Source organism: Lathyrus oleraceus, chromosome 2, assembly GCF_024323335.1.
Source record: "Lathyrus oleraceus cultivar Zhongwan6 chromosome 2, CAAS_Psat_ZW6_1.0, whole genome shotgun sequence".
NCBI lineage: Eukaryota > Viridiplantae > Streptophyta > Magnoliopsida > Fabales > Fabaceae > Lathyrus > Lathyrus oleraceus.
Window position 1 is genome coordinate 274,593,373 of NC_066580.1, and position 12,560 is coordinate 274,605,932.

Here is a 12,560-nt window from a genome sequence, read left to right on the forward strand (position 1 = left end):
GGGGATGACAATTTAATTAAGGGTAAATTAGTAATTATGTTTATTCTTGTGAGTGGAATCAAGAAAATTAAATATATTAACTACCATTCTTAATAAACGTGAAAGTTGTATTTTCTTTGTTTATAATTATGGCCGAAGTACTATTTGATTAGGATGAACAATGTTATTATGATATAATAATTAGCGGCCGTACATGAAAGAAGGTCTTTATAGGCTATCACATGGCCAACCAAGAACATGATTTGATCAACCCTTCAAAAAAGTCAATGACTAGAAAATGGTCATTTGAATATGTTTTTATTATCATTTCCTCAAGAGAATGACATAATAAAATGAATTGTATAATTAGTGTTTCTTATGTTATGTCTTCATCAGATTCATTCATTAATATGATGACCCTTCTTATCCGTCTCATTGAACTTTACAAAAGGTAATGACAGTGAAAACTAGTTAATTGTGGATAACAGTTGGGAAGTTGAAGAGTACGCCTCTAAACTCCTTAGCGATGCCCCTTATTTCATGTAAGACCTTTCTACTAAATTCCCATAAGTCCATTAGGGTGTTTTCTCCAATTCTATCACGACATGTTTCCTTTGGCATGTCATCTATATGGAACTTAGAAAGACCTTATTTAATAACATCATTGTCAAATAACACTCATCTGATATTGAAACTTGACACATACCGTGATTCACATGTCATAATAGTTTAATTTTATCGTTAAAAAAATATGATTACACGAAACAATATTTTCAAACATAACACTAATATCGAGATTAATCAAGCTTTATCTTAAATGACTTAATTATTATATACATCCATTAACTAACCTAATTAAGTCTAATTACACTTCATTATTTATCACCCATTTATTCTTAAGTGTTACTATTATCTCATGCTCACCTAAAAATAAATGTCTTACAACCTAAAAATTGATTTCTATAACGCTTCGAAAATTTATGACTTTTACATCCCTAAAACAATTTCTAATGCCTCATAAATCGATTTTAAGCTACCAAATAGCCTAATCAGTTCTAATACCTTATAAATTAATCTCCACATAACAACCACACCCTAGTATTTTCATATTTTCAGCGCCTGACTAACCTCACTCATATGACTGAACCTAACAAATACATTGTTGTTGTTGAAATTCAAGTACTTGCTTTCCTATTATAGTGTATTTTCAACCTATTGTGAGATTTTCTCATTGTTTCCTCTATCACCTTAGCTTTCTTTGCATCCTTCTAGGCCACATTCAATTCTAACATAAGATTGAAATTATGAAAAGTTAGATATTGTAGAAGAAGACGATAAGGGTAACACATCAATACACTTGTATAAATATTTTCTACTTCTTTCTTTAAAAGAAACTATTAAATTAGTATTTTAGACAATATACACGCATGGCCCATTAGCTCAGTTGGTTAGAGCGTCGTGCTAATAACGCGAAGGTCGTAGGTTTGAGACCTGCATGGGCCATTGATTGTTTTATTTTTGGTTAAATCTGAAATCATTTGAGAAACATACCTAGTAGCTTAATTTCTATAATATTTTTTATTTCTCCTTGTTCAAATATATCATATAAATTACTTTACAAAAAGAAGTATATGATAGAAAAATGTTCACACGCAATCGTTGTGCTGATGGTTGTCTTTGAAGGCATGCATCGCCTTGTAAAATATTTCTCATGGTTAAACCCTGGCAAATTAGGGTTTCTATTTATTTTTCCACATATAAACCGCGGCTAACCTACATAGGACTTCTAAAAATTTAACACAGTCATGATTATGCTTATAGGTATCTGAAAACTAATTCCATCATATGCATATTCTTAAATTTCATTTCCTTTTGTTGGTTTATATGGTCACAATTGATACACCATGACCGAGCAACCCTATATTTAATTCAGAAAAGATTTAAGATGAACAATTATTGCTAGCTCAAGAAAGAAGTACCTATACGAAGGATGTGATAATTTGTTATGTACACTAGGAAAATACATACTCCCTCCGACCTTATTTATCAGAAAAAAAATCTTCTAATATGTTTAGTCTTAAATATAAGTCAGTGACAAAGAAAATCTAGGCACGTTTAATTCTTTTAATAAAAAAAAATTAATCTTGCACTAGTTACTTAATACTACCTCTTTTTTTTATTAGAAGTCGTTTTGACATTTTCGTTTATATTAAAAAAATGTAATCATTGTTGTGTGATAAAGAGAAATTATGAAATATTATAAAATTATCTTTTATTAATGGTATTATAAAGATAAACTTAAAGAAAGGGAAGAAGAGAGAGTAATAAATTCTCAAGCGTATAATAAGAAAAATAATATTAATGATTTATTGGTATTGTGAAATGACTTATAATTTGGTACATTTATTTTCTCAAAGCGAATTATAATAAAAAAATAGAGGGAGTATTGTTAGGGGATGACAATTTAATTAAGGGTAAATTAGTAATTATGTTTATTCTTGTTAGTGGAATCAAGAAAATTAAATATATTAACTACCATTCTTAATAAACGTGAAAGTTGTATTTTCTTTGTTTATAATTATGGCCGAAGTACTATTTGATTAGGATGAACAATGTTATTATGATATAATAATTAGCGGCCGTACATGAAAGAAGGTCTTTATAGGCTATCACATGGCCAACCAAGAACATGATTTGATCAACCCTTCAAAAAAGTCAATGACTAGAAAATGGTCATTTGAATATGTTTTTATTATCATTTCCTCAAGAGAATGACATAATAAAATGAATTGTATAATTAGTGTTTCTTATGTTATGTCTTCATCAGATTCATTCATTAATATGATGACCCTTCTTATCCGTCTCATTGAACTTTACAAAAGGTAATGACAGTGAAAACTAGTTAATTGTGGATAACAGTTGGGAAGTTGAAGAGTACGCCTCTAAACTCCTTAGCGACGCCCCTTATTTCATGTAAGACCTTTCTACTAAATTCCCATAAGTCCATTAGGGTGTTTTCTCCAATTCTATCACGACATGTTTCCTTTGGCATGTCATCTATATGGAACTTAGAAAGTCCTTATTTAATAACATCATTGTCAAATAACACTCATCTGATATTGAAACTTGACACATACCGTGATTCACATGTCATAATAGTTTAATTTTATCGTTAAAAAAATATGATTACACGAAACAATATTTTCAAACATAACACTAATATCGAGATTAATCAAGCTTTATCTTAAATGACTTAATTATTATATACATCCATTAACTAACCTAATTAAGTCTAATTACACTTCATTATTTATCACCCATTTATTCTTAAGTCTTACTATTATCTCATGCTCACCTAAAAATAAATGTCTTACAACCTAAAAATTGATTTCTATAACGCTTCGAAAATTTATGACTTTTACATCCCTAAAACAATTTCTAATGCCTCATAAATCGATTTTAAGCTACCAAATAGCCTAATCAGTTCTAATACCTTATAAATTAATCTCCACATAACAACCACACCCTAGTATTTTCATATTTTCAGCGCCTGACTAACCTCACTCATATGACTGAACCTAACAAATACATTGTTGTTGTTGAAATTCAAGTACTTGCTTTCCTATTATAGTGTATTTTCAACCTATTGTGAGATTTTCTCATTGTTTCCTCTATCACCTTAGCTTTCTTTGCATCCTTCTAGGCCACATTCAATTCTAACATAAGATTGAAATTATGAAAAGTTAGATATTGTAGAAGAAGACGATAAGGGTAACACATCAATACACTTGTATAAATATTTTCTACTTCTTTCTTTAAAAGAAACTATTAAATTAGTATTTTAGACAATATACACGCATGACCCATTAGCTCAGTTGGTTAGAGCGTCGTGCTAATAACGCGAAGGTCTCAGGTTTGAGACCTGCATGGGCCATTGATTGTTTTATTTTTGGTTAAATCTGAAATCATTTGAGAAACATACCTAGTAGCTTAATTTCTATAATATTTTTTATTTCTCCTTGTTCAAATATATCATATAAATTACTTTACAAAAAGAAGTATATGATAGAAAAATGTTCACACGCAATCGTTGTGCTGATGGTTGTCTTTGAAGGCATGCATCGCCTTGTAAAATATTTCTCATGGTTAAACCCTGGCAAATTAGGGTTTCTATTTATTTTTCCACATATAAACGGCGGCTAACCTACATAGGACTTCTAAAAATTTAACACAGTCATGATTATGCTTATAGGTATCTGAAAACTAATTCCATCATATGCAAATTCTTAAATTTCATTTCCTTTTGTTGGTTTATATGGTCACAATTGATACACCATGACCGAGCAACCCTATATTTAATTCAGAAAAGATTTAAGATGAACAATTATTGCTAGCTCAAGAAAGAAGTACCTATACGAAGGATGTGATAATTTGTTATGTACACTAGGAAAATACATACTCCCTCCGACCTTATTTATCAGAAAAAAATCTTCTAATATGTTTAGTCTTAAATATAAGTCAGTGACAAAGAAAATCTAGGCACGTTTAATTCTTTTAATAAAAAAAATTAATCTTGCACTAGTTACTTAATACTACCTCTTTTTTTTATTAGAAGTCGTTTTGACATTTTCGTTTATATTAAAAAAATGTAATCATTGTTGTATGATAAAGAGAAATTATGAAATATTATAAAATTATCTTTTATTAATGGTATTATAAAGATAAACTTAAAGAAAGGGAAGAAGAGAGAGTAATAAATTCTCAAGCGTATAATAAGAAAAATAATATTAATGATTTCTTGGTATTGTGAAATGACTTATAATTTGGTACATTTATTTTCTCAAAGCGACTTATAATAAAAAAATAGAGGGAGTATTGTTAGGGGATGACAATTTAATTAAGGGTAAATTAGTAATTATGTTTATTCTTGTTAGTGGAATCAAGAAAATTAAATATATTAACTACCATTCTTAATAAACGTGAAAGTTGTATTTTCTTTGTTTATAATTATGGCCGAAGTACTATTTGATTAGGATGAACAATGTTATTATGATATAATAATTAGCGGTTGTACATGAAAGAAGGTCTTTATAGGCTATCACATGGCCAACCAAGAACATGATTTGATCAACCCTTCAAAAAAGTCAATGACTAGAAAATGGTCATTTGAATATGTTTTTATTATCATTTCCTCAAGAGAATGACATAATAAAATGAATTGTATAATTAGTGTTTCTTATGTTATGTCTTCATCAGATTCATTCATTAATATGATGACCCTTCTTATCCGTCTCATTGAACTTTACAAAAGGTAATGACAGTGAGAACTAGTTAATTGTGGATAACAGTTGGGAAGTTGAAGAGTACGCCTCTAAACTCCTTAGCGATGCCCCTTATTTCATGTAAGACCTTTCTACTAAATTCCCATAAGTCCATTAGGGTGTTTTCTCCAATTCTATCACGACATGTTTCTTTTGGCATGTCATCTATATGGAACTTAGAAAGACCTTATTTAATAACATCATTGTCAAATAACACTCATCTGATATTGAAACTTGACACATACCGTGATTCACATGTCATAATAGTTTAATTTTATCGTTAAAAAAATATGATTACACGAAACAATATTTTCAAACATAACACTAATATCGAGATTAATCAAGCTTTATCTTAAATGACTTAATTATTATATACATCCATTAACTAACCTAATTAAGTCTAATTACACTTCATTATTTATCACCCATTTATTCTTAAGTGTTACTATTATCTCATGCTCACCTAAAAATAAATGTCTTACAACCTAAAAATTGATTTCTATAACGCTTCGAAAATTTATGACTTTTACATCCCTAAAACAATTTCTAATGCCTCATAAATCGATTTTTAGCTACCAAATAGCCTAATCAGTTCTAATACCTTATAAATTAATCTCCACATAACAACCACACCCTAGTATTTTCATATTTTCAGCGCCTGACTAACCTCACTCATATGACTGAACCTAACAAATACATTGTTGTTGTTGAAATTCAAGTACTTGCTTTCCTGTTATAGTGTATTTTCAACCTATTGTGAGATTTTCTCATTGTTTCCTCTATCACCTTAGCTTTCTTTGCATCCTTCTAGGCCATATTCAATTCTAACATAAGATTGAAATTATGAAAAGTTAGATATTGTAGAAGAAGACGATAAGGGTAACACATCAATACACTTGTATAAATATTTTCTACTTCTTTCTTTAAAAGAAACTATTAAATTAGTATTTTAGACAATATACACGCATGGCCCATTAGCTCAGTTGGTTAGAGCGTCGTGCTAATAACGCAAAGGTCTCAGGTTTGAGACCTGCATGGGCCATTGATTGTTTTATTTTTGGTTAAATCTGAAATCATTTGAGAAACATACCTAGTAGCTTAATTTCTATAATATTTTTTATTTCTCCTTGTTCAAATATATCATATAAATTACTTTACAAAAAGAAGTATATGATAGAAAAATGTTCACACGCAATCGTTGTGCTGATGGTTGTCTTTGAAGGCATGCATCGCCTTGTAAAATATTTCTCATGGTTAAACCCTGGCAAATTAGGGTTTCTCTTTATTTTTCCACATATAAACCGCGGCTAACCTACATAGGACTTCTAAAAATTTAACACAGTCATGATTATGCTTATAGGTATCTAAAAACTAATTCCATCATATGAATATTCTTAAATTTCATTTCCTTTTGTTGGTTTATATGGTCACAATTGATACACCATGACCGAGCAACCCTATATTTAATTCAGAAAAGATTTAAGATGAACAATTATTGCTAGCTCAAGAAAGAAGTACCTATACGAAGGATGTGATAATTTGTTATGTACACTAGGAAATACATACTCCCTCCGACCTTATTTCTCAGAAAAAAATCTTCTAATATGTTTAGTCTTAAATATAAGTCAGTGACAAAGAAAATCTAGGCACGTTTAATTCTTTTAATAAAAAAAATTAATCTTGCACTAGTTACTTAATACTACCTCTTTTTTTTATTAGAAGTCGTTTTGACATTTTCGTTTATATTAAAAAAATGTAATCATTGTTGTATGATAAAGAGAAATTATGAAATATTATAAAATTATCTTTTATTAATGGTATTATAAAGATAAACTTAAAGAAAGGGAAGAGAGAGAGATAATAAATTCTCAAGCGTATAATAAGAAAAATAATATTAATGATTTCTTGGTATTGTGAAATGACTTATAATTTGGTACATTTATTTTCTCAAAGCGAATTATAATAAAAAAATAGAGGGAGTATTGTTAGGGGATGACAATTTAATTAAGGGTAAATTAGTAATTATGTTTATTCTTGTTAGTGGAATCAAGAAAATTAAATATATTAACTACCATTCTTAATAAACGTGAAAGTTGTATTTTCTTTGTTTATAATTATGGCCGAAGTACTATTTGATTAGGATGAACAATGTTATTATGATATAATAATTAGCGGCCGTACATGAAAGAAGGTCTTTATAGGCTATCACATGGCCAACCAAGAACATGATTTGATCAACCCTTCAAAAAAGTCAATGACTAGAAAATGGTCATTTGAATATGTTTTTATTATCATTTCCTCAAGAGAATGACATAATAAAATGAATTGTATAATTAGTGTTTCTTATGTTATGTCTTCATCAGATTCATTCATTAATATGATGACCCTTCTTATCCGTCTCATTGAACTTTACAAAAGGTAATGACAGTGAGAACTAGTTAATTGTGGATAACAGTTGGGAAGTTGAAGAGTACGCCTCTAAACTCCTTAGCGACGCCCCTTATTTCATGTAAGACCTTTCTACTAAATTCCCATAAGTCCATTAGGGTGTTTTCTCCAATTCTATCACGACATGTTTCCTTTGGCATGTCATCTATATGGAACTTAGAAAGTCCTTATTTAATAACATCATTGTCAAATAACACTCATCTGATATTGAAACTTGACACATACCGTGATTCACATGTCTCAATAGTTTAATTTTATCGTTAAAAAAATATGATTACACGAAACAATATTTTCAAACATAACACTAATATCGAGATTAATCAAGCTTTATCTTAAATGACTTAATTATTATATACATCCATTAACTAACCTAATTAAGTCCAATTACACTTCATTATTTATCACCCATTTATTCTTAAGTGTTACTATTATCTCATGCTCACCTAAAAATAAATGTCTTACAACCTAAAAATTGATTTCTATAACGCTTCGAAAATTTATGACTTTTACATCCCTAAAACAATTTCTAATGCCTCATAAATCGATTTTAAGCTACCAAATAGCCTAATCAGTTCTAATACCTTATAAATTAATCTCCACATAACAACCACACCCTAGTATTTTCATATTTTCAGCGCCTGACTAACCTCACTCATATGACTGAACCTAACAAATACATTGTTGTTGTTGAAATTCAAGTACTTGCTTTCCTCTTATAGTGTATTTTCAACCTATTGTGAGATTTTCTCATTGTTTCCTCTATCACCTTAGCTTTCTTTGCATCCTTCTAGGCCATATTCAATTCTAACATAAGATTGAAATTATGAAAAGTTAGATATTGTAGAAGAAGACGATAAGGGTAACACATCAATACACTTGTATAAATATTTTCTACTTCTTTCTTTAAAAGAAACTATTAAATTAGTATTTTAGACAATATACATGCATGACCCATTAGCTCAGTTGGTTAGAGCGTCGTGCTAATAACGCGAAGGTCTCAGGTTTGAGACCTGCATGGGCCATTGATTGTTTTATTTTTGGTTAAATCTGAAATCATTTGAGAAACATACCTAGTAGCTTAATTTCTATAATATTTTTTATTTCTCCTTGTTCAAATATATCATATAAATTACTTTACAAAAAGAAGTATATGATAGAAAAATGTTCACACGCAATCGTTGTGCTGATGGTTGTCTTTGAAGGCATGCATCGCCTTGTAAAATATTTCTCATGGTTAAACCCTGGCAAATTAGGGTTTCTATTTATTTTTCCACATATAAACGCGGCTAACCTACATAGGACTTCTAAAAATTTAACACAGTCATGATTATGCTTATAGGTATCTGAAAACTAATTCCATCATATGCAATTCTTAAATTTCATTTCCTTTTGTTGGTTTATATGGTCACAATTGATACACCATGACCGAGCAACCCTATATTTAATTCAGAAAAGATTTAAGATGAACAATTATTGCTAGCTCAAGAAAGAAGTACCTATACGAAGGATGTGATAATTTGTTATGTACACTAGGAAAATACATACTCCCTCCGACCTTATTTCTCAGAAAAAAATCTTCTAATATGTTTAGTCTTAAATATAAGTCAGTGACAAAGAAAATCTAGGCACGTTTAATTCTTTTAATAAAAAAAATTAATCTTGCACTAGTTACTTAATACTACCTCTTTTTTTTTTAGAAGTCGTTTTGACATTTTCGTTTATATTAAAAAAATGTAATCATTGTTGTATGATAAAGAGAAATTATGAAATATTATAAAATTATCTTTTATTAATGGTATTATAAAGATAAACTTAAAGAAAGGGAAGAAGAGAGAGTAATAAATTCTCAAGCGTATAATAAGAAAAATAATATTAATGATTTCTTGGTATTGTGAAATGACTTATAATTTGGTACATTTATTTTCTCAAAGCGACTTATAATAAAAAAAATAGAGGGAGTATTGTTAGGGGATGACAATTTAATTAAGGGTAAATTAGTAATTATGTTTATTCTTGTTAGTGGAATCAAGAAAATTAAATATATTAACTACCATTCTTAATAAACGTGAAAGTTGTATTTTCTTTGTTTATAATTATGGCCGAAGTACTATTTGATTAGGATGAACAATGTTATTATGATATAATAATTAGCGGTCGTACATGAAAGAAGGTCTTTATAGGCTATCACATGGCCAACCAAGAACATGATTTGATCAACCCTTCAAAAAAGTCAATGACTAGAAAATGGTCATTTGAATATGTTTTTATTATCATTTCCTCAAGAGAATGACATAATAAAATGAATTGTATAATTAGTGTTTCTTATGTTATGTCTTCATCAGATTCATTCATTAATATGATGACCCTTCTTATCCGTCTCATTGAACTTTACAAAAGGTAATGACAGTGAGAACTAGTTAATTGTGGATAACAGTTAGGAAGTTGAAGAGTACGCCTCTAAACTCCTTAGCGATGCCCCTTATTTCATGTAAGACCTTTCTACTAAATTCCCATAAGTCCATTAGGGTGTTTTCTCCAATTCTATCACGACATGTTTCTTTGGCATGTCATCTATATGGAACTTAGAAAGACCTTATTTAATAACATCATTGTCAAATAACACTCATCTGATATTGAAACTTGACACATACCGTGATTCACATGTCATAATAGTTTAATTTTATCGTTAACAAAATATGATTACACGAAACAATATTTTCAAACATAACACTAATATCGAGATTAATCAAGCTTTATCTTAAATGACTTAATTATTATATACATCCATTAACTAACCTAATTAAGTCTAATTACACTTCATTATTTATCACCCATTTATTCTTAAGTGTTACTATTATCTCATGCTCACCTAAAAATAAATGTCTTACAACCTAAAATTGATTTCTATAACGCTTCGAAAATTTATGACTTTTACATCCCTAAAACAATTTCTAATGCCTCATAAATCGATTTTTAGCTACCAAATAGCCTAATCAGTTATAATACCTTATAAATTAATCTCCACATAACAACCACACCCTAGTATTTTCATATTTTCAGCGCCTGACTAACCTCACTCATATGACTGAACCTAACAAATACATTGTTGTTGTTGAAATTCAAGTACTTGCTTTCCTATTATAGTGTATTTTCAACCTATTGTGAGATTTTCTCATTGTTTCCTCTATCACCTTAGCTTTCTTTGCATCCTTCTAGGCCATATTCAATTCTAACATAAGATTGAAATTATGAAAAGTTAGATATTGTAGAAGAAGACGATAAGGGTAACACATCAATACACTTGTATAAATATTTTCTACTTCTTTCTTTAAAAGAAACTATTAAATTAGTATTTTAGACAATATACACGCATGGCCCATTAGCTCAGTTGGTTAGAGCGTCGTGCTAATAACGCGAAGGTCTCAGGTTTGAGACCTGCATGGGCCATTGATTGTTTTATTTTTGGTTAAATCTGAAATCATTTGAGAAACATACCTAGTAGCTTAATTTCTATAATATTTTTTATTTCTCCTTGTTCAAATATATCATATAAATTACTTTACAAAAAGAAGTATATGATAGAAAAATGTTCACACGCAATCGTTGTGCTGATGGTTGTCTTTGAAGGCATGCATCGCCTTGTAAAATATTTCTCATGGTTAAACCCTGGCAAATTAGGGTTTCTATTTATTTTTCCACATATAAACCGCGGCTAACCTACATAGGACTTCTAAAAATTTAACACAGTCATGATTATGCTTATAGGTATCTGAAAACTAATTCCATCATATGCATATTCTTAAATTTCATTTCCTTTTGTTGGTTTATATGGTCACAATTGATACACCATGACCGAGCAACCCTATATTTAATTCAGAAAAGATTTAAGATGAACAATTATTGCTAGCTCAAGAAAGAAGTACCTATACGAAGGATGTGATAATTTGTTATGTACACTAGGAAAATACATACTCCCTCCGACCTTATTTATCAGAAAAAAATCTTCTAATATGTTTAGTCTTAAATATAAGTCAGTGACAAAGAAAATCTAGGCACGTTTAATTCTTTTAATAAAAAAAATTAATCTTGCACTAGTTACTTAATACTACCTCTTTTTTTTATTAGAAGTCGTTTTGACATTTTCGTTTATATTAAAAAAATGTAATCATTGTTGTATGATAAAGAGAAATTATGAAATATTATAAAATTATCTTTTATTAATGGTATTATAAAGATAAACTTAAAGAAAGGGAAGAAGAGAGAGTAATAAATTCTCAAGCGTATAATAAGAAAAATAATATTAATGATTTATTGGTATTGTGAAATGACTTATAATTTGGTACATTTATTTTCTCAAAGCGAATTATAAAAAAAAATAGAGGGAGTATTGTTAGGGGATGACAATTTAATTAAGGGTAAATTAGTAATTATGTTTATTCTTGTTAGTGGAATCAAGAAAATTAAATATATTAACTACCATTCTTAATAAACGTGAAAGTTGTATTTTCTTTGTTTATAATTATGGCCGAAGTACTATTTGATTAGGATGAACAATGTTATTATGATATAATAATTAGCGGCCGTACATGAAAGAAGGTCTTTATAGGCTATCACATGGCCAACCAAGAACATGATTTGATCAACCCTTCAAAAAAGTCAATGACTAGAAAATGGTCATTTGAATATGTTTTTATTATCATTTCCTCAAGAGAATGACATAATAAAATGAATTGTATAATTAGTGTTTCTTATGTTATGTCTTCATCAGATTCATTCATTAATATGATGACCCTTCTTATCCGTCTCATTGAA

At 29.1% G+C, this 12,560-nt stretch overlaps 5 non-coding genes across 5 annotated transcripts; all 5 read left to right on the forward strand.

Annotated features, from left to right (window-relative positions):
- Positions 1-1,408: 1,408 nt before the first annotated feature.
- Positions 1,409-1,482, forward strand: TRNAI-AAU (transfer RNA isoleucine (anticodon AAU)). The gene has a single exon. It is a non-coding gene; the product is annotated as a tRNA-Ile (tRNA).
- A 2,357-nt stretch (positions 1,483-3,839) lies between these two features.
- On the forward strand, positions 3,840-3,913 carry TRNAI-AAU (transfer RNA isoleucine (anticodon AAU)). The gene has a single exon. It is a non-coding gene; the product is annotated as a tRNA-Ile (tRNA).
- Positions 3,914-6,268: 2,355 nt separating this feature from the next.
- Positions 6,269-6,342, forward strand: TRNAI-AAU (transfer RNA isoleucine (anticodon AAU)). The gene has a single exon. It is a non-coding gene; the product is annotated as a tRNA-Ile (tRNA).
- Positions 6,343-8,696: 2,354 nt separating this feature from the next.
- TRNAI-AAU (transfer RNA isoleucine (anticodon AAU)) lies at positions 8,697-8,770 on the forward strand. The gene has a single exon. It is a non-coding gene; the product is annotated as a tRNA-Ile (tRNA).
- A 2,351-nt stretch (positions 8,771-11,121) lies between these two features.
- On the forward strand, positions 11,122-11,195 carry TRNAI-AAU (transfer RNA isoleucine (anticodon AAU)). The gene has a single exon. It is a non-coding gene; the product is annotated as a tRNA-Ile (tRNA).
- Positions 11,196-12,560: the final 1,365 nt, after the last annotated feature.